At 43.1% G+C, this 22,678-nt stretch overlaps 1 protein-coding gene across 6 annotated transcripts in view; it reads right to left on the reverse strand.

The window, feature by feature from the left end:
* Window positions 1–4,338, reverse strand: part of MEIOB (meiosis specific with OB-fold) — a 30,890-nt gene extending 26,552 nt beyond the window's left edge. For all 6 annotated transcript variants that reach the window (XM_057750832.1, XM_057750833.1, XM_057750831.1 and 3 more), the window contains exon 1: window positions 4,146–4,338. The gene's annotated coding sequence lies outside the window, so the exon portion shown is untranslated. The remainder of the gene's footprint in view (window positions 1–4,145) is intronic.
* Between the last annotated feature and the right edge of the window lie 18,340 nt (window positions 4,339–22,678).

Below are 22,678 nucleotides of genomic sequence, written 5' to 3' on the forward strand. Positions count from 1 at the left end.
AGAGAGGACAAACTATTCAGTAGCCAGATTTTGTGTAAAAACACTATCCGTGGGACTTCCCTGGTGGTGCAGTGGTTAAGGATCTGCCTGCCAATTCAGGGGACACTGTTTGATCCCTGGGCCAGGAAGATCCCACGTGCCGGGGAGCAATTAAGCCCGTGCACCACAACTACTGAGCCCGTGTGCCTAGAGCCCATGATCTGCAACAAAAGAAGTCAGTGCAATGAGAAGCTGTGCACTACAACAAGGAGTAGCCCCCGCTGGGCGCAACTAGAGAAAGCCCGCACACAGCAATGAAAACCAAACACAGCCAATAAAAAATAAATTATAAAAAAAAAAGTCCTACCCTTTAAAAATAAATAAATAAATTTATTAAAAAAAAAAAAAGAAAAACCCCCAAAAAACTACTATCCATCTACATATTGAGTTCTCCAAATTTTTACATCACTTAACATCTCTTATTTACTTACAAGTGACATCACATGAACTCTTTGAAGTTCCTTTACTTTCTACTATTATTCAAAATATATGGTGATATACTTTAGTGTCTGTCTACCAAAAAAAATGACAACTTTCTTCTCTATGTGAACATTTTGAGAAATACAAAATTAACATGAAAGAAAGAGCTCAGTATGGTGATACAGAGATTACACCATTCATCAGCAACTACTGTCCCTTCCACTTTCCAAATATATTTTCCATGTCTCCTTTTCTCCATCTCCAATGCCATCTCCTCAGCCCAAAGCTCAGTCATTCCTCGTCTAGAGTACTGCAATTACTGGGGTTTTTTCGTTTGTTTGTTTATTTATTTATTTTGGCTGCACTGGGTCTTTGTTGCTGCATACAGGCTTTCTCTAGTTGTGGTGAGCGGGGGCTACTGTTCATTGCGGTGCAAGGGTTTCTCATTGCAGTGGCTTCTTTTGTTGTGGAGCACAGGCTCTAGGTGTTCGGGCTTCAGTAGTTGCAGCACATGGGCTCAGTAGTTGTGGCTAGCAGGCTCTAGAGTGCAGGCTCAGTAGTTGCGGCGCACAGGCTTAGCTGCTCCACAGCATGTGGGATCTTCCTGGCCCAGGGATCGAACCCATGTCCCCAGCATTGGCAGGCAGATTCTTAACCACTGTGCCACCAGAGAAGCCCGCAATTACCTGGTTTTATACATTGTTTATTCATTCAACAATGTGGGTTGAGTATCTGATATGTATCAGGCCCTGAATCAGGATGGGGGGGGGGGTGGCTCAGAAAGGAGCGATGAAAACAGAGGGCCAGATGTGGGACTAGATATGTACAGCCTCAAGGCCACTGACCCAGATCCTTGATAACGGTAAAGGGAAAGAGGAGGTGGTGGTGGACCTAGTCCAGTTAAGGTAACATGGTGGCAATGTAACAGGTAATAATTATGGAGTGTCTATTATGAGGCTGGCCCTATACTACAGACACCAGATACACCATGACCATCTCTGACAGCCCCCCAACCCAGGTCTCCCAAATTCCCTTCCCTGAGTTCTGAGGCCCTCCTCCTACTTTTGAAGGGCAACCTCCTGCTGGACCAGAGCCCAGCCTGACCTGGCCTCTTCCTCCCAGGACCTTCCTGGTCCCTTGCTCTAGGTTTCATGAGGGCATGGTAGGGCCCAAGCCCCTCATGCTGCTACTTGCTGGAGCTTTCCTCCAGAGGACAAAGCTGCATTGCTTGGTCCTTACTGTCGCTGTGGCTCTGCCTCAAGAGAAGGGGACCCTGGACCCAGACAAGGAAGAGGCATTGCTAGCTGCTGGCTCTGAGAAGGTGTCTGGTGCATAGATCAGCTGAGGGTGTCAGTCAGACCCTTAGGGCAAGCCCCACCAACTTTCTGATTTTGATGTTACGGTCTCAAATTCCGAGCAGGCCAGAGTGAGTCAGTTTGAGTCCTGGGCCCAGGATGGAGGAGTTGTGAGCAGAGAGGTGAAGGGGGCAATTGTCATAAACTTTGCTGACATTCTCCCAGAGCAGTAAGGAGTATGTGTGTTTGTGCCTCCTGTGTGTGCTTTCCATTCCTGTCAGTTCAACAATAATTTATTTACGGAGGCTGCTCTCCTTTCCACAAATGGGACTTGGGGACCTGGCATACACAGTTCTCTCCTCCTTGAGCATCCTCTCTAATCCCACCCTCAGATCTTCCTAAGACAGGATCTTCAGCATTCTTTAAGTCTGAAAGAGAAGACTTTCCCACTACCCTCCCTCACGTATCCCCCAGCCTCTATTCCCTCTCTCAGCATTTCTAATTCATAATTGTTGCTTGTGTGCTTTCTCCCTCATTACAGGGTGGGGTCCATGATGACAGAGCTGTGCCTCATCTTGCTCTCTTTTGTGTCCTATAGCGCCTAGTTTAGTGCCTCATGCATAGTAGCTACTGGTTATTTATTGACTAAATTAATGCATGAGTCCTAAAATCAACCTGATTTGTAATTTGAGAATAATATTGCTACAATTAATTTTTTGGATAAATAGAATTTTAGTTAACAGCTAATTTTACATTTATATCCAGCATTTAAAATTATACAAACAAGTACAGTTTGTATCCTGCTATTCTAGATAGAGTTTTCAAAGAGCTCAGCAATGATGGTCCTATAATTTTCTATTTTACTCTACAGACCTATGCTGGGGCTGCTACAGAGAAGTTCTCTTTATGTGGTTACTTCTGTACATGGAAATACCCCCAAGCTTTCATCACAAAGCAAAGATTTTTTTTAACAACTTTGACAAAACTGGTCATCTCTCACAGAGGGAAGAGTCATTCAATTATCTTTATAAATCCAATTCAAAAAAGTAGTTCTTACTCCTTTTACTGCCTCAATGGGAACTCAGCAAATTTTGCATTTTTTTAAGATCACCCCCCTCCCCGGCTGCACCTCAAGGCTAGTGGGATCTTAGTTCCCTAAAGGGCAACCAGGGATTGAACCTGGGCCACCAAAGTGAAAGAGCTGAGTCCTAATCATTGAACCGCCAGGGAACTCCCTGCATTTTGAAATTTTAGGTGACTACCAAACACTCTGGGGTGTCCATAAGAAAACTGACCAACAGACCATCATACTGGAGAACTCCCTGGCATAGAGACAGAAGAACACTTGTTAGTAACCTTTCAAGGTAGTTTCAAATTTTCTAACTAAAGCCTGCTTTGAAAAGAATGAAAGAGAGAGGCAGAGACAAAGAGAGAGAGGGAAAGAGAAAGAAAGAGAAAGAAAGAAGGAAAGAAAGAGAGGGAAGAAAGGAAGGAAAGGAAGGAAGGAAAGAAGGAAGAAAGGAAGAAGGAAAGGAAGGAAGAGAGAAACATGCATGACTTGCATTCAAATACCATTTCCCAAAGTCTGTAATTTCATGTCCTCCTCACACGTTTGCACCTTACAGGTGAGAAGTCCAGCGCCTGGCAAACAGGGATTAAAAGCGGTCCCTCTCAAACCCTGCTGTGAAATGCGACTCTCCCTGTTCACTCCACGTTGTAAAAGGTATTCTGAAGATTCCAACTCTATGACATTCTAGAAAAGGCAAAACTATAGAGATGCCACACCATCCCAAGTTACCCCCAGGAAGGGGAAAGAGGGGTGGGTGGCGGGTAAGGCTGTTTCTCAGGCAGTGAGGCTGCTCTGAAGCATGCCGTGACCCTGTGACCTTAGGCATCTGCCAAACACACAGAATGTCCAACACAGAGCGCCAACCCTAACGTAAACCAGTCTCGGGGGGATTTATTACGCGTCACTGCAGGACGTGGGTAGATATCCCGCATGACTACGGCCGCGTGTCTATACGCGGCGCGCTCCAACGCGGACGTCCACCACACTCTGAGGTGTTCTCCGTGTTTCTACGGGACTGTGTCCCCGCGGGTTTGGACTGGAAGCCGACGTCATCTGCCCTCTTAGCATCCGGGCATGTCCTACGAACCCCAACCCGCCGGCCTCCACCGAGCGGGGAGCCGCGGGTGGCCCAAGGGTCGGCTAGGACCCGGCCAGGGGCTCGGCGCGGGCCTCGCCTTCGCCACCACCCGGCAGCCGGGAGGGAAGGCCGTTCCCAACGCGAACGCCGCGGTCCGGAAACCTGCCCTCAGGAGAGGACGAGAGCCCGCCGCCCGCCGCCCACAGCCGTGCGGGGCCAGCCTCCTGCCGCCACTGGCCTTCACCTCAGGCGTCCGCGCCGGCTGCTCCCGGGAGCTCTCCCTAAATGCTCCTCGCGCCTGGACAGCGGCGGGCCGCACACAGGCCCCGCCCCGCCGCCTCCCCCGCTCGACCCGCGCTCGGCAGCTTCTCCACAGCGCGGTCTGCCCACAGCCCAGCAGCTCCACGACCTTCGCGCGAGGACAGGCGCGCGACCGTTAGAGCAGGTCCCGCCCCCGCCGAGAGCTGGCCCCGCCCCACCCCGCCCCCGATCGCCGACTCCACCCACGCCCGGACTCTATCCCGCCCACAGGTCCGACTCCACCCACGCTCCTCTCCCAGACTCAGATTCCACATACACCTGGACTCTACCCCGCCCCCGAGCTCTGACTCCACCCCCAGATCCGACTCCATCCACGCCCTCCCCCACCCCAGCTCAGACTCCACCCACGTCCGGACTCTGTCCAGTCCCCGAACTCTGAGTCGCGCCCCCAGATCCGACCCCGCCCCGCCCACGAATACTGATTCCACACACTTCTTGACTGCCCCGCCCAGAGTTCTAATTCTTATCCCACCCCGCTCCCGCGCCCTGACTCCGCCCCCCCCGGCCCTGCCCTGTTCCCTTGAACCGCGCTGGGAGCAGCCATCCTTCTGGAGTCCGGGTCGTGAGGAGCGAGACTCGGGGAGATTGGGAGCGAGTGGTTCTCGTTTCTTTCCTTTCCCCGGGGGCCCAAGCCTGTCCTCCAGACTCAAGGGCCCTCTGGGGCTGGAGTCCGGGGTGCTGAGAACCAGGCGCCCCGGAAGATGCTAGGAATCTTTTCTGCTGAAACACGGCAGAAATGCTATAGAAAGTGCAGCAGCTGAATGCATACCTACGAACAAGTGATAGTGAAACTGGGAGATCTGGAAAAGAGTAGGTGCGTCTACTTCAGTAACCTAGCGGTGAGCTTGCAGGATGTTCTGGTTGGGGAGAAATGGATCAAGTGTAGCGGGGATCTCTAGTTCCTTTTTTTTTGGCTGTGTTGGGTCTTCGTTGCTGAGCCCGGGGTTTCTCTAGTTGCACAGAGTGGGCTACTCTTACTTTTGGGGGGTGGGCTTCTCATTGCCGTGGCTTCTTGTTGCAGAGTCAGGCTCTAGGCTCGCGGGAATTCAGTAGTTGTGGCATGTGGGCACAGTAGTTGTGGTACTCAGGCTCTAGAGCGTAGGCTCAGCAGTTGTGGCGCAAGGGCTTAGTTACTCCTCTGCATGTGGGATCTTCCCAGGCCAGGGACTGAACCCATGTCCGCTGAATTGGCAGACGGATTCTTAACCACTACACCACCAGGGAAGTCCTCTCTTATTTCTTATACTGTGTATGACTCTATCTCAATTAAAAGAAGAGTGCATGGAAGAAAGGGGTGCGTGATTGCTGATAAGGCTTTTAGAAGGGGACCAGGTGCTGGATGCAGACCCTGTCATCTGCTGGGGCGGCTGTGAAGGAAGACCAGGCTGCTAGATCAATAACGATAAATCCTGATGATACTAGTTATATCATTTCAGATATATACATATAGATATATACTGTATGTATAATTTGATGTGCTAAATATTGGGCTTAGGTGAACCTGACAAAACATTCGCCAGCTTTTTAGTTAGTACTATTTGGAAATCTTTTTAGTCTAATGACTTAGAAACTAATTTTCGTTAATAGAGTTTTAATCGGGGCAAATAAGTTAAGATCCAATAACTAAATCCTTTAAATTTGTTACCAACTACTGTCCACATGTAGCATTATTTAAATTACTTAGCTTCTTTCTTTAAAAGGAAAAACAACTTTGGTACTTATTACACAACCATATACTACAAAAGAAAAATACATCGGGGCAAGTCTTATGTTGTTATGGAAACATAGTTTTTATTTTATATTTTATTTATTTTTTATTTATTTATTTTTGGCCATGCTGCCAGGTTTCCAGGCCCTTAGTTCCCTGACCAGGGATTGAACTCAGGCCCCAGCAATGAGAGCACTGAGTCCTAACCACTGGACAGCCAGGGAATTCCCTCCTTTGTTATCTTTTTGATTTCCCAAATAATAGTGGAAAGGAAAATGAAGTACCAGCATTCGCACCATTTAAAATTTAATAAAGTGTTACAGTTTTTTCCATATTCCTTTCCAGTCTTTGTCTTTACAAGAACATACCTTGATCTTTCCAAAAGAATTTTTAGTCAATTTTAAAGAAAAAAAAAGGTATAAAAATAGTTGGCATGCGTTTTTCACTTGAGCCTCAGTGGAGGAATATTTTAAATTTTTGTTTCTATTTTTTCATATTTTAGCAAATGAATTTTCACTGAAAGCTATGTAAGCACAGTAAGCCTCACCAGGACACAACAGGCTTTTCATAAGGCATGCTGCTTCGAAACACAGGCCTGAAAGAGTGGGATTGTTTGATGTTAATAACAAATTGGGACCCCCTTGTTGCGTAAAGAATTCATTTCTTCCTTTATTTATAGCAATTCTGTGAACTTGCTTTGTTCTTAACAATAGAATTAACTTAGTACATTTTGGATGGATGTGAACAGAAACGAGGACATGCAATATCTAGCCTTGCTGCTTGATGTAGAAGTCCGGCGTTAGTGAACAAAGGTCAGCACTGAAATAGCTTGTGTGTCTGGCTAAAGAAGTGGTGTGAGGCTACACCCGTCACCTCCCCGGCGCATGCCAGCTGTCAGACCATCGAGGAGCATGTCACACAGGGGTGACAGGGAAAACATGTAGTAATCAACTTCACATGTACTAGTCGGTGGGGAAAAAGTGACAATTCTTTTAATGAATTACAAGACCACCTTTTATTTATTCAACAACAAAATAACTTTTCTAAAGTAGGTCCTGTGATTACAATATCCCTCCCAGGAACTGAAATAATGGCAACTCAATTATTAGTCTCACTCTCCACTCCTCTGCTATAATGGCACCAGCCAACATTTAAATAGATTGTACAACAAGGACCTACTGTATAACACAGGGAACTATACTCAATATTTTGTAATAACCTAGAAAGGAAAAGAATCTGAAATATATATATATATATATATATATATGTATGTATAACTGAATCACTGTGCTGTACACCTGAATCTAACACAACATTGTAAACTATGCTTCAACTAAAAAAAAAAGAAAGAAAGAAACCAATTAACCATAAAAAAAAAACACAAATGTAGATGCACTAGCATTTACAGACTTTTGTATAAATTTTTGCAAAAATTTGTGTGAAGAGGAGTGAAGTAACCCATGAATGAGAATGGAAAAACTAGATGTGGAGACTGGGTTTAGGGGCAAAATGTAGCAATTGAAGAGCTGTTGGAGCAAATGAGAACCATTTGGGGAGCTGGATTTAGGAAAATTTGAAGTTTCATTGGAAAAGTGAGAATTCATAAAAAAAAAAACAAAAAAACAAAGCAGTAGCAACTCCAGAGTAGCCTGAGGACTGAGAGCCCAGGAACATTCGCTGCAAACTGCTGAGTCAGGATTCAGGAGCTGTGGGAAGAAGAGATTCCTTCTCAAGTCCAAGGGGCTCAAACAACAACAAAAACTTGACTTGCTTCCTGGAGCAAAGTGACTGAGAGGGGAAACATCAACGTTGGTGAATGAATGGAAGTAGCAAGTATCAGGACTGAACTACAAAGTAAAATGGGAAACCTACTAAGAGCCTGATATATGAGCTGATCTACAGCAAATAAACTAAACTGAGTCAGGAGCAGGACTTGGAACACAGTCACACCTCATTTTATCCTGTTCTTTTCATTGTGCTTCCTACATACTGTGTTGTTTACAGGTGGGAGGTTAGGTTTGTGGCAATCCTGCTAGTCTGTCAGCACCATTTTTCCAACAGCATTAGCTCACTTCCTCTCTCTGTGTCATTTGAGTCATTCTTGCAGTATTTCGAACTTTTCATTATTATACTTATTATTGTGATCGATGATCCATGATTGTCAATGTTCCTACCACTACTCGCTGAAGGCTCAGATGATGGTTAACATTTTTTAGCAATAAAGTACTTTTATTTATTTATTTTTTTGGCTGCACCATGCAGCTTGCGGAACGTTAGTTCCCCAACCAGGAATTGAACCTGGACACCGCCCCCACCCCACCGCAACCCCCCCCAACCACTGGACTGCCAGGGGAATTCCCAATAAAGTACTTTTAAGTTAAGATGACCCAGCAATCCCACTACTGGGCATATACCCAGAGAACACCATAATTCAAAAAGACACATGCACCCCAATGTTCACTGCAGCACTATTTACAATAGCCAGGACATGGAAGCAACCTAAATGTCCATCAACAGAGGAATGGATAAAGAAGATGTGGTACGTATATACAATGGAATATTACTCAGCCATAAAAAGGAACAAAATTGGGTAATTTGTAGAGACATGGATGGACCTAGAGACTATTAAACAGAGTGAAGTAAGTCAGAAAAAGAAAAACAAATATCATATATTAACGCATATATGTGGAATCTGAAAAAATTGGTATAGACAATCTTATTTACATAGCAGAAATATAGACACAGACATAGAGAACAAACATATGGATACCAAGAGGGAAAGGGTGGGGGCGGGATGATTTGGGAGATTGGGATTGACATATATACACTATTGATACCATGTATAAAATAGATAACTAATGAGAACCTACTGTATAGCACAGGGAACTCTTCTCAATGCTCTGTGGTGACCTAAATGAGATGGAAATCCAAAATGAGGGGATATATATATACACATAGCTGATTCACTTTACTGTGCAGTATAAATTAACACAATATTGTAAAGCAACTATACTCCACTAAAAAAAATGTTAAGGTATGTATATTGGGTTTTTTTTTTAGATATAATGCTATTGCACAATCAGCTAAGCATAATGTAAATTTAACTTTTATATGCACTAGGAAATAAAAACACTTGTGAGACTTGATTTTATTGCGATGGTCTGGAACCGAGCTGCGGTATCTCCGAGATGTGCCTGTCATTTGGTGCCTGTGGTCCATGCTACATATTGCAGTGTGTCCTTTCTGTGCTCTACATGACTGCCATGTACCAAAGAAAATGTGTTGAGGGAAAGAGAGCTGGAGGAGAAGGAGGGCATGAGCACACAAAGCACAGGCTTCCGTTTGGGGACGAGAACCCACCTGCCCCCAGCCCGCCCCACTGGAGGGTTACTCCTGTGACAACACTGGGAAGGGCCCATCTCTCTGGAGGGCTGAAATGGGCCAGTTTCACCACAGTTTATGTTGGACATATACAATTTTTTAAACCTTCCGAAATTATTGCAAACGTCTTTACCAGCTACATCGCAATGAACCACATCACCGACCTCTCAGCTTCCAGTTCCACGGTGCCATCTGGCTGCAGGCATCTCTACCCACTCTAGGGACCAGGTAGAGCTAAGCTCAGTGCAAAACTAAACTCAGAAGCTCGGGCTGGCCCTTCTTCTTCTGGTTCTGTCATAAACGTGCATCTAGTAATCCAAGCTCAGAGCCTCAAAGCCTTATACCTTCTGCTCTGCTTTCATCTAAGCAGGTGTCAAGTTGTATTTTGCTTTGGAAAATCTATTTATTTATTTTAATTTTTTTAAATTAATTTTATTGGCATTTAGTTGATTTACGATGTATTAGTTTCTGCTATACAGCAAAATGAATCAGTTATACATATATTTACATACATTAAATTTACAATCTAAATTTATATTACATTTATATATATATTTACAATCAGTTATACATATATTTGCATCCACTCTTTCTTAGATTCTATTCCCATATATTTGGAACATGTCTTGCTCCTGCCCTGGTCTCCCCATTTATGTTGCTTCATCTCGGCCCTGATGGCGTCGCACTGGATGACCAGCAGTGTGGTGCAGGGGTGCTCATCTCTGCCCGCTCCAGCCCCCCCGCACCCTCCTGCCGGACTAAGCATCTCCCAGCTCCCATCCCAGCACTCCCCTCCTGTGGAACCTTCCATCGTGCCTGTCCTACAGGGCCCAACTTTTTCTGTAAGAGTCATTATATAAAGGGCACTGTGGGCCAGATGGTCTCATCAAAATGACTCAACTTGACCCACATAGTGTAAAAAGCACCCATGGACAATGCCTGAACAAATGAGCATGTCTGTGTCCAATAAAACTTTATTTACAAAACAGGCAGTGGGCCAGACTTGGCCTGTGAGCCACTGTTTACAGACCCCAGGATTAAAGTAACAATTCCTTAGTTTGGAATTCATCGCTTTCTAGAATTTGGACTCAAAATTCTAGCCTTCTTTTCCACCACTTCTCTAAAATATGCCCATTTCCCCCAAGACTTTTATAGAGGTAATGAATTTATGTTTAGAAATGAATTTCCCATGCTGTAAATATACAAATAGTTTTACAGATACGTAGTAGCTACTGGTCCTGGGACAACAGAGTCTTTATTTCCATGTTTTTCATTGCCTGTGAGGCTGAGGCTCAGCACTTCATTAATGGTTACTTCTAGAAGACGTTTGTAAGAGCTACCCTACATGACGTCACCACACCATCGTGAATGACGACTGTCCAAGTAGGTGACTTTAGAGTCCAAATTGCTCCAAGCCAAGAGTACAAAAGTACAGGTGCTTGGGAAAAGCTGGTTTCCATGTGCAGCCCTATACTTTCCTCCCTCTGGGTCTAAACCCCAGGCTTTGTTCCGTATTGGGTTTATTTTACATGTTTAGGAATCTGCTTAGAGCTCGGCAGCCTGTCTGTGTTTTCCACACGTTGGGCAAATGCTAAAGGGAGCAAGAAAAAACCTCAATTACAAAAAAAAGTTTTATTTTTAATTATCACTCTGGGAAAAGGATCATGGATATTTCTCAATGTGCCTAATTTCAGTGCACATTAGTCGGAGTTCTCACCTTAGCCGTTTTATCACACCGTTGTCTAAAATGAGAAAATAAATGAATCCTAGAAATTAAAAGTTAGGCTGTGTGGTCAGAATTCAGTTTTGCCACTAATTAGCTGTATTGGTCAAGACTCTCTGAGCTTCATTTTCCTTATGTGTCAGATAAAAGGTTTGGACAAATCCAGCGGGACAGAGATGAATACATTTCCTGTGGGAAAATGCAGTCTATTTATTTGTGTATATGTCCGTCTCTCCTAGACTGGAGCTTTTTGAGAGCTTGTTCATGTCAGAATCCTCCCATTGCTAATGTGGCAACTTGCACAGATCTGGTGTTTGCTGAGTGAATCATTCGATCACCACGGCTAATATCAACCTCTAAGATGTGGCAATGCTCCCAAGGGGGAGGGCATCTTGCTCACGGGCTGTAGAGAGGCTGCCGTGTGTGATGAGGGGAGAGCAAAAGATTTCTATTTTAGGGCTTCTTCAAGTTCTTTCTAGTTCTAACTTAGTTTGCTGTAATGACCTTAGAGGAGTTATTCAACTGCATGTAAAATGTAAGTAAACATGACTCCTCGCCCACCCACCCCCTTTTATTTTCTTTTTTAAAATTTATTTATTTATTTATTTGGTTGCACCGAGTCTTAGTTGAGGCTCACGGGCTCCTTAGTTGTGGCATGCATGTAAGATCTAGTTCCCTGACCAGGGATTGAAACCAGGCCCCCTGCATTGGGAGCTTGGAGTCTTAACCACTGTGCCACCAGGGAAGTGCCCTTATTTTAAACTCATAAGGCTCATAGTTAGTGTATCCATCCCTATGAAATAACAGATGGGAAATTACAGAGGGTTACGCTCCATAGATAACCATCACTAAGACAGGTTGCAAAATACAGCAACTGGTATTCCTGGCTGATAGTATTTTTGGGCTAGGCAGGCTATGAAAACAAGTTGAAATGGCTCTACCATTCTGCTTTTCAACTCAACTGTCCCTAACTTAACCAGATTCTAGTACACAAAAGAAGCAGAGAACTGTCACAAGTTCTGTGACGATGTGTCAATGTGTCTGTCCTTCTTTGGTAGAGCTCAGATGGAAACGGCCATGCAGGGCCCTGCAGCCTCAGCAGCCTTCTACTGGTGTCACCAAGGTCCACACAGGGGACACTCACAGGTCATCAACTGGGAAATTCTTTCCCTCGAATTGGTTTTCTAACATTTTTAAGATCACTTTTTTTAGGGGGGGTGGGGATCGCAATTGAATTGTTAAATGAGGTGGGAGGCATGGAAATGCAACCAAGTAATGAATGTTCCAATCTGGCATTACAATCAGAGTGCAAGTTGTGAAGGAATTGTGACTGCCCTGGAAGTGGCTTAGCAAAGTGGGTGTGATGGGGGAAATAGGGCTTTATGAAGTGTTAAGATAGGTATAAACCTAATATTAACAATGGGAGTATGGGAAGGGCTGGGCTGTAGGATGGGGAGTAGAGAAGAAATATCAAGTCCAATGGAATCATGCAAATTGAAAAATGAGCCTCAACAATGAGATGGGACTTCACACCCACGAGGATGGCGGTAATTAAAAAGACACAAGGAACTTCCCCGGTGGTCCAGTGGCTAAAACTCTGCACTCCCAATGCAGGGGGCCTGGGTTAGGGAACTTGATCCCACATGCTACAAATTAGAGTTCGTGTGCCGCAACTAAGACCTGGTGCAGCCAAATAAATAAATAAATGTTAAAATAAATAAATATAAAGACTCAAGATTTTGGGATTTCCCTGGTGGTCGAGTGGTTAAGACTTCGCCTTCCAATACAAAGGATGAGGGTTCGATCCCTGGTCAGGAAGCTAAGATCCCTCATGCCTTGCAGCCACAAAACCAAAACATAAAACAGAAGCAATATTGTAACAAATTCAATAAAGACTTAAAAAAAAGACTCCAAGGAACCACTTAAAATCATTAAAAAAAAAAAACAAAAAACAGACAATAGCAAGTGTTGGCAAGGATGCAGAGAAATCAGAACCTTCCTACATGGCTGGTGGGGATGAAAATGGCACAGCTGGGGGGAAAAAAGAGTCTGGCAGTTCCTCTAACAGCTCAACATAGAGTTATTATCTGAGCCAGCAATTCCACTCCTAGACATCTCTCCAGGAGAACTGGAGACATATGTCCACCCAAAAAGTTGTAGGTGAATGTTCATAATTCATAGTAACCCCAAGTAGAAACAATCCAAATGTCCCTAAACTGATGGATGGATGTACTTAGAAACAGTGAAAATGGTCTATCCACACAATGGAATATTATTTGGCCATAAAAAGAAATGAAACACTGATACCTGCCACAGCAAGGAGGGCCTTGAAACCACTATACTAAGGGAAAGAAGTCAGTCACAAAGGGACACATGTTATATGATTGCACTTATATGAAGTGACCATAACAGGCAAACCCTGAGAGACAAAAAGCAGATTAATGTTTGCCTAGGGTTGGGGGGAGTGGGGGAAAGGGGCAAATGACTGTTTCATGGGTATGGGGTTTCTTTAAGGGATGATGAAAATGTGCTGGAACCAGATAGCCGCACAACTCTGAGTATACGAAAAACCATTCAATTGCATACTTTAAGAGAGTGGATTGTGTGATACGTGAATTATATCATGAAGCCATTATGTTTTTTTAAATGCGACTCGTTTCCTCATTGTTCTTGTCGAAACTATGAGCCAGGCAATTGTGAACTTCTTGGCATTAGAAAACCCAATACTTCAAGTCTGTAGAGAACTTCCAAAATTTTCCATACCATCCTAACAGTTCTGGTTTATGGAGGAGGAGGAGAAAAAAGGTACCTCCCAGCATGAATCACCTTTAAAGACACACCAAAGGTTTCTCTGCCGTCTGTCATTTAATTCTAGCCACAGCTATGACGGAGAGCAGTGAATAGAAGGCACAAAGTCCTGTTCCAATTCGCTGATTGAAAGCAGAAAACTTACTTTAAAAAAAAAAAGATCCTTGGTTACACCTGAAGCTAACACAACATTGTAAATCAACTATGGTCCAATATAAAATTAAAAATTAAAAAAAAAAAAGATCCTTGGAATTTGCACAAATTTTTGTTTTGCTCCTAAATTAAATGTTATCTTGATATTTACATCTTGAGTGTATGAGAAAAAGTTATCTGTATGTGGCCTCATGTACTGTTACGAAGAAAATCACCGATGCTTTTTCTTCATTAGTGTTTGTGCACACTGACGTCAGCTTCAAAGAGCTATCTAGCAGAATTCCAGGACTCTTCGCTTTTTTTTTTCAGAATTCTTGAAATAGAAGTTGACCATATTTTATTATTTAATGATAGCTTATGGTGTCAGACAATATTTGTATAGATTTTCCCACTCAGCTTCAGAACAGACGGCAGTGGGAAGCAGTTCATTCTCTCTGCCAGCCTCACAGCTAAGAATAAAATAAGTCAATATAGTCACTTCTAGATCATAAAAATCTTTTCCTCTTGATCAGTCATTTTCTGACCCCAAGGTCACAGCTATTGCAGAATTTTATTGTGGCTTGACAAATTCTCCACGTCAACTCCATATTACAAGATCTTTCATTTCTTCAATTAAACAACTGGAAATGGATACCACCTGTGCTCACATATTTATTATGTCAATAAAGCCCACCATAATTACACCACGCTGTTGAAAAATGGCATGCCAGTGAACTGACAGGCATTTGGGGGTTACCATTTCACACAATACCAACCTCTGATCAAGTTATTTCAAAGGCTTCAAGCCACAGATTAATAGGAAAAAAAGACTGCCTGTCACAGCCTTTCATTTATATGTTGCCAACATCTCCACTGGGCAAAGCATATTTATTGTATCAGTCTCTTTACAACTGTAAGGAGGAAAACTTGAAAACATGTTGGAAAAATGATGTCTTTGAACTACAACTAGAGAGGAAAGATGTTAAAGTTTATAACAGTGATTCCATACAGATTCACTTTTAAATAATTATTTTGTGAGAGGAGATCTGGTACAGGGTACATCTTGAATTCGTAAGTTTTATACAATTTTTAATTTATTAACCCACTGGTCAAGACAGTAAAATGTTATAAGGAGAAGCAATGAGGAATGACAGATTCAAATTCTAGTTCTAATGCACATCTTTGATCATTAACATCTGAAAACCCTTTACCTACTTATGTGAGTGCTTCCAGAGATCTGGCATGAATATAGGTTGGCTATCACAGTGTTTAGACAGGAGTTAACCTATTAAAATAGAAACGTTTCCCAGTTGAATCAAGTTTGTCTTGTATCAGTGTTCTTTGTTGTAATTTTAAAATATTAGAGTAAAAAGTCTGAGTTCTGGGACTTCCCTGGCGGTCCAGTGGTGAAGACTCCTTGCTCCCAGCTCAAGGGGCATGGGTTTGATCCCTGGTTGAGGGGACTAAGATCCCACATGCCGCATGGTGCAGCCTAAAAAAGAAAAAAAAAAAAAAGACTGAGTTCTGTTTAGGATAATGATAAAGTTCTGGAAATAGACAATGGTGATGGTTTAAATGCTGTAAAAGTATTTGTCACTGAATCGTACACTTAAAAATGGTTAAAATGGTCAATTTTATGTTACATATATTTTATCACATACACACAAAAAAGATTGAATTCTACTGGCCCTATGAATTACATCAACTTTAGGATAAACATTTTATTTATTTATTTATTTAGGTTTACAATTTATTTATTTATTTATTTAGGTTTACAGTTTATTTATTTATTTTTCTTTCAATCTTTATTGGAGTGTAACAGCTTTACACTGTTGTGCCAGTTTCCACTGTACAACAAAGTGAATCAGCTGTATTTATACATATATCCCCATATCCCCTCCCTCTTGAGCCTCCCTCCCACCCTCCCTATCCCACCCCTCTAGGTCATCACCAGTTATCGAGTTGATCTCCCTGTGTTAGGCAGTTGATTCCCACTAGCTATCTATTTTACATTTGGTAGTGTACAAATGTCAATGCTACTCTTTCTCTTTGTCCCAGCTTCTCCTTCCCCCCATCCCCGTGTCCTCAAGTCTGTTCTCTACATCTGCGTATTTATTTTTATTAATTTTTATTGGAGTATAGTTTCTTTACAATGATGTGTTAGTTTCTAGTGTACAGTGAAGTGAATTATACATATATACTTATGTATGTATATACTTATGTATATACATACATAAGTATATATATGTATATACTTATACATATATCCCCTCTTGAGGCTAAACATTTTAGAGAAGTCAAAATTGTAGTATTTTCCAGTTCCTATCTTCTTGAGGATGGCAGAAAGGGTTGTTTAATAAAATTGATAGAGAATTTTTATGCTGTTCATTGCATTTATCTTTTATCTGATGTACTTCTGATTATCCTTCTTAAAGACCTAAAAATACACTACAGCTAAACAGATTCTTTACTCCACTGTGATATGGAGGCAGGAGAGGAGTGTAGACTCTTAGCTGCCCAGGTCCTAAAAGGCATCTTGATCATTTTCCCAAACATGATTTGCTGTGTTAAAGTGGCTGCAAAACAAAACAAAACATCAAAACCCTGCAAAGTGGGACTTCCCTGGTGGTACAGTGGTTAAGAATCTGCCTGCCAATGCAGAGGACACGGGTTTGATCCCTGGGCTGGGAAGATCCCACGTGCCTGGGAGCAACTAAGCTTGTGCACCGCAACTACTGAGCCCATGTGTCACAACTCCTGAAGCCCACGTGCCTAGAGCACATGCTCTGCAACAAGAGAAACCACCGCAATGAGAAGCCCACACACCCCAACAAAGAGTAGCCCCCACTCACTGCAACTAGAGAAAGCCCGCATGCAGCAACAAACACCCAACACATCCAATACATAAATAAATTAATTAATTTTAAAAAACCTGCAAAGCTGATAGTCCTGTTAATATTTTCATTATGACATTAGTGTGAAAAAAAAAGACATTAGTGTCAAGTTTTCCTTCTGTTTGAGAAAATTTTCTGAATTAATTAGGGCTTTTGCCATTGCAAGTGACAGAAAATAAAATTTAAATGACTTTAAAGGAAAAGATGGTGGTGGTAGTGGTGGATATGGATTTTATTGGTTCTAGTAACTGGAAAGTCAGGCAGGGGCGTGGAGAGAAAATGCCATCCAAGGGCTGAAATGGTGTCAAGTTTTAGCTTCTCTGCATCCCTAATGGAGCTCCTTTTCTCTACAGATGAAACGAAAGGTCTGGGTCTGCCCATGCACCCAACGTTCATAGCAGCACTGTTTACAGTAGCCAAGACATGGAAGCTACCTAAGTATCCATCAGCAGATGAATGGAAAAAGAAGATGCGGTTCATGTATACAATGTAATATTACCCAGCCATAAAAAAGAATGAAATTTTGCCATTTGCATTAACAGGAATGGATTTGTAGGGCATTATGCTAAGGGAAATAAGTCAGAAAGAGAAAGACGAATACTTTTGGTACAAGACAAACAGGATATCACATGTGGAATCTAAAAAGTACAAAAACTAGTGAATATAACAAAAAAAGAAGCAGGCAGATATAGAGAACAAAGTAGTGGTTACCAGAGGGGAGAGGAACGGGGGAGGGGTGATATAGGGGTAGAGGAGCAAGAGGTACAATTCTTAGGAATAAAATAAACTACAAGGATATATTGTACAACACGTGGAATATATTCAATATTTTATAATAATTGTAAATGGAGTGTAACCTTTAAAAATTGTGAATCACTATATTGTACAGCTGTAAATTATATAACATTGTTTATTTTTTAATTGAAGAAGCTATACTACCATTAAAAAAAAAAAGCTCTGGATCTGCCTGTCAGTGGCTACAAGTAGGTCACTGTCCCCACTGTGAATCAATCCCTACGACCAGGCGATGGAAAACATTGATTGTTTTGGGCCTACTTCAGATGCCTAACCCTGCAGCTGGGGTGGGGCCACCCCTCCAAAACCCACAAAAACAAAAGAAACTGGGGGGTCCTTCTAACGGAAAGGCCAGTGGACACTAAGAGTCAAAAACAAACCATGTCCCCTACACTTCAGACACAAAATGTTGATCTTAGACCTGGGTAACCCGCAGGACTGCTGCCCGGGGAGCAGCAAGTGTATGAGATTCAGAGTCAGACTGTATCGTTTGGAATTCGGTTCAGCTGCAAACAGAACCAGCTACAGAATTTTCAAGTCCCCCTCGAAATGAAAACACAGAGCCCCTCGTTCAAACATCATTAAGAATTTCAAGATGACGACAGCAGAGCAGTAAACCAAGGGGAGGGGGCCCTTCTGAGTGGGGAAGCCTGGGCCACTGCAAAGTAGTGCACACATGAAGCCCACCCTGACTGCAAATAAGAGTAAAAAAAAATAGATAACAGAGGCTAAAACAAGATGGATATTTCTTTCGCACACTGAAGTTCAAAGGCAGACACTCTAGGACTGCTTGGCAAAGCTGTTGGGAACCCAGGCTTTTTCCAGCTTGTTACTACTCTGCCACCTCTAGAGTGTGGTCCCAGCCTAACGGTCCAAGCTGTCCAGTCTGTGTTCCAAGTGGCAGGATGGAAGAAGAGGGGTGGAGAGAGGGCAGGCCCCCATCCTTTGCAGGAGATTTCCTAGAACTACACACACTTTGATTTGTGTCTCATATGCCCAGGGCTTAGGGAGCTACACTGACACTCAAGGTTGCCAGGGAGGCAGGCAGCAGTGTGCCCAGCTAAAGCTTAAGCTTCTGTTCTCAAAGAAGAGGGGAATGACATGCGGGGATGGGCAGGGGGTGCTGTTAATCAACCATCTCTGCCCTGCAGGTGGCCTGAGTTTCAGTCCCTCTCCAGTATCCCCCCAGGTGAGTGATTTGAGGTGCATTGTATGACTCATCTGAGTTTCAATTAATCTACAAAATTAAAATAATGTTTTCTCTTACCTTCATCATTCGGCATACGTTCAAGGGACTGAGGAAAGGCCAGGGGCTAGCCTGCAGGGGGGAGGGGGGCATGGAACACAGCTGGGGGAAAGGCAGGGGCAGCTAAGTGTTTAACCCAGAGAGTGTGAGCAGGGAGTGACTGGTGGTTCACTTTCTGTCCTTGAAGTGCGTTCCCAGCTCCCTCAACAGGCTGTGGGCATCCTGAAGGCTGGCGTAGTTTGTGCCTGGTACAGGAACTGGTACAGAGAAAATGCCCAACAATTTTTTTTAATGTATAAACAGGGGTGGGGCGTGGGGGTTGTTCTGATCACGATGTAGCATCAGTACAACAGCGGCTCCCTCCCCTGATCAATCCTGGAAGAGCTAGTGAGGCAAAAGGGACAACCTGTGAGCACACCTGGGTGACAGGGTCTCCTGGGTGACAGGGCTGTTTGACTCTTCTGGCACAGGAGTAGCCCGTGGCCTTGGGGGTGAGAACAGGGGAGTGAGTGGTGAGCTCCTGTTTGGCCTCTGCCCACCGTCACCTTTGGATGAGCAGTGCCTGCCTGCTCCCTGCGCCTGAGGGGCCCCACACTTCTGGTCCAGGTGTCCCCAGGGAGAATCAGGAGGGGCCCAAAACCCTGCGCTTGTGAGACGTGAGCAGAGTAGGTGAGCCCAACTGGACTGAGCAGCTGCTCTCCTGCCCCTCCCCCCAGGACTCCCCTGGAGGAAGACAGTCTGAGAAGGGTCTCCTGTCCTGTGGCTGCATGACCAAAACACTGAGTGGCTAAAACAACAGAAATGTATTGTCTCAAGGTTCTGGAAGCCAGAAGTCAACATCAAGGTGCCACAGGGCCGTGCTTCCTCTGAAGGCTCCAAGGCTCCTTGCCTCTTCTAGCTTCTTGGGTTTGCTGCAGTCTTGGGTGTTTCTCGGCTCATAGATTCCAGTCACCAGGCCATCTTCTCCCAGCATTGTAACATCATCTTCCCTCTGGGTGGGTCAAACTGTGCCCAACCACACACACCCCACTTTTTATAAGGACCCCTGTCATATTGGATTAGGGCCCAATTTGCAATTATCCTATTTCCAAATAAGTCACATTCTGAGGTCCTGGGCTTAGGACTGAGACACAATGCAACCCCTAAGAGGAAACGATTGTAAAGACCTGATCTGAGAGGTCGTTTAATGGGGTAGAGTGTGAGCATGGTTTTCTGGATATGAAATGTCCAGATAGGCAAAAACATAGTCGTTTTGAAATTAGGTTAATGGTTGCTGGAGGCTGGGGATGAGAGGAAGCCGGGATCGGCTGCTAATAACAAGCACGAGGTTTCTTTTTTCTATGATAAAAATGTTCTGGAATTAGAGAGTGGTAATGGTTACATAATTTCATGAAAATGCTAGAAATCACTGAATTGTGGTTTGAAAGGGTGAATTTTATGGTATATGAATTATATCTCAATAATAATACTTTTAAAAGATCACTACCAGGACCTTGTGATAAATGTTCCAACAGTGAAACTGCAAGCCTAAAAAAGGAAAGGACAGGGCTTCCTAGGTGGTGCAGTGGTTAAGAATCCGCCTGCCAATGCAGAGGTCACGGGTTCGATCCCAGCTCCAGGAAGATCCCACATGCTGCGGAGCAACTAAGCCCATGTGCTGAAAAAAAAAAAAAAAAAAAAGGAAAGGACAATGGAATAGCATTTTCAAAATATTAAAGGAAAATAACTTAGAACTTTGTATCCAAAGTGCTTTCGAAAAATGAAGTCATGATAAAAATATTCTAAAGACATGCAGTCCTCAGAAGTTTTCAGACACAAGACCCATGCAAAATTGTATAGGATGAAGGATTTAAATAAGAGGAAAGAAACCACAAGAGAAGCTACAATGATATAGGAAGTACAAATGCTAAAATTCCTTGAAAAATATTATTGTTGTTCTTAAGAAATCTCTAAGTCTAGATAAAAAGAGAAAATATATCCACAGTGAGATAGAATTCAAAGTTACCAACATCATGGGATGGGAGAAGACCAAGGAATGAGGTTGTGTTAAAGTCATATTATTGTGCGGAAATATAAATATCCATTTTTTAAGTAAGGAAGGATTAAAAGGAAATAGAAAAAAGTAAGATAAACTGAAATGATAGTAGGAACAAGTCCAAGTGTGTCAATAATGAGTTAATGTAAATGGACTATATTCACCAGTAAAAAAACAAAGATGGACAGATGGAGTTTTTTTAAGTCCAGATAAATGGATGGAAAAAAATTAATCTCTTAGATGTTTGCACCTTCTGCAAATATGTAACTGTGCAATCCAACTCTAAAAGACATTGAAAATATCCAGACCAAGAAGAAAGCGTTTTAGGAGCTGGGAAAACAGAATGTACCACCTAGATCTGGGCTTGGCAAACTCTATCCCATGGACTAAATCTGGCCACCACGTGTTTTTTTATGACCAGAAAGCCATATGATAGTTTTTACATTTTTTAATGGTTGAAAGAAATCAAAAGAAGAATAGTATTTCATGAGCTGTGGGAATTATATGAAATTCAAATTTAAGCGTCCATAAAGTTTTAATGGGACACAACCATTTGTATAGTCTAGAGCTGCTTTCACACCACAGTGATACATTTGAACCATTTCAATAGAGACCATACGGCCAACTAAACCTAAGGTATTTACTATCTGGCCTTTTATAGCAAAATTTTATTGACCCCTCTCTAGATACTCCCTGGGCATAAAAGATTTTCCTTTGGTGGCAGAGTTGAGAAAGGTGGCTAGTGTTAAGTGGAAATCTTATTTACAAGTGAGTGTTAAAAACACTGCTGCATCTCAGTAAGTAAAAATTAGCCTTCAAGAAGTACAATTTGCCCTTTTGGGGGATCTTTTCTTGGGAGTACTTTTATGATTAGAGCATAAAAATCAACGATTTCTGGGGACTTCACTGGCAATCCAGTGGTTAAAACTTCGCCTTCCAATGCAGGGAATACAGGTTTGATCCCTGGTCAGGGAACTAAGATCCTACATGCCTCCTGGCCAAAAAACCAAAACATAAAACGGAAGCAATATTGTAACAAATTCAACAAAGACTTTAAAAAAATTAATGGCTTCTGTAGAGGAATTGCTTTACGGTCAACATGGCAGAGATGCATCAATTATACAAAGTGGAGAGTAAGTGCATTTGAGGAGCTTGAGGGGCAGCCAGTGTGTTTTAGAAACACATTGCTGATTTGTAAGACAGAAACAGATTGAGCTGTGACGTTTTGGAGGGCTTGGTTTCTTTCCGTAAATTAAAGCTCTGTGTTACTAGCAAAAGCAGGGTCAGGATAGGCTGAAACTCACGTTTAAAGGCTCGGCTCTTGCCGTTCTGACATTTTATCAGGAAACTGTGACCGTGGGCACTTGAGGACCCCTGTAAAAGTGCTCTTTAAAAATCTCGAGAGCAGAAGTAAGTCAGAAAGAGAAGGACAAGTATTGTATGCTAACTCACATATACGGAATCTAAAAATGGTACTGATGAACTCAGTGACAAGAACAAGGATGCAGATACAGAGAATGGACTGGAGAACTCGAGGTATGGAAGGGGGCAGGGGGTGAAGGGGAAACTGAGACGAAGCGAGAGAGTAGCACAGACATATATATACTACCAACTGTAAAATAGTCAGTGGGAAGTTGTTGTATAACAAAGGGAGTCCAACTCGAGGATGGAAGATGCCTTAGAGGACTGGGGCGGGGAGGGTGGGGGGGACTCGAGGTGGGGGGAGTCAAGGAA

This window comes from Hippopotamus amphibius, chromosome 9 (genome assembly GCF_030028045.1).
Source record: "Hippopotamus amphibius kiboko isolate mHipAmp2 chromosome 9, mHipAmp2.hap2, whole genome shotgun sequence".
Lineage (NCBI taxonomy): Eukaryota > Metazoa > Chordata > Mammalia > Artiodactyla > Hippopotamidae > Hippopotamus > Hippopotamus amphibius.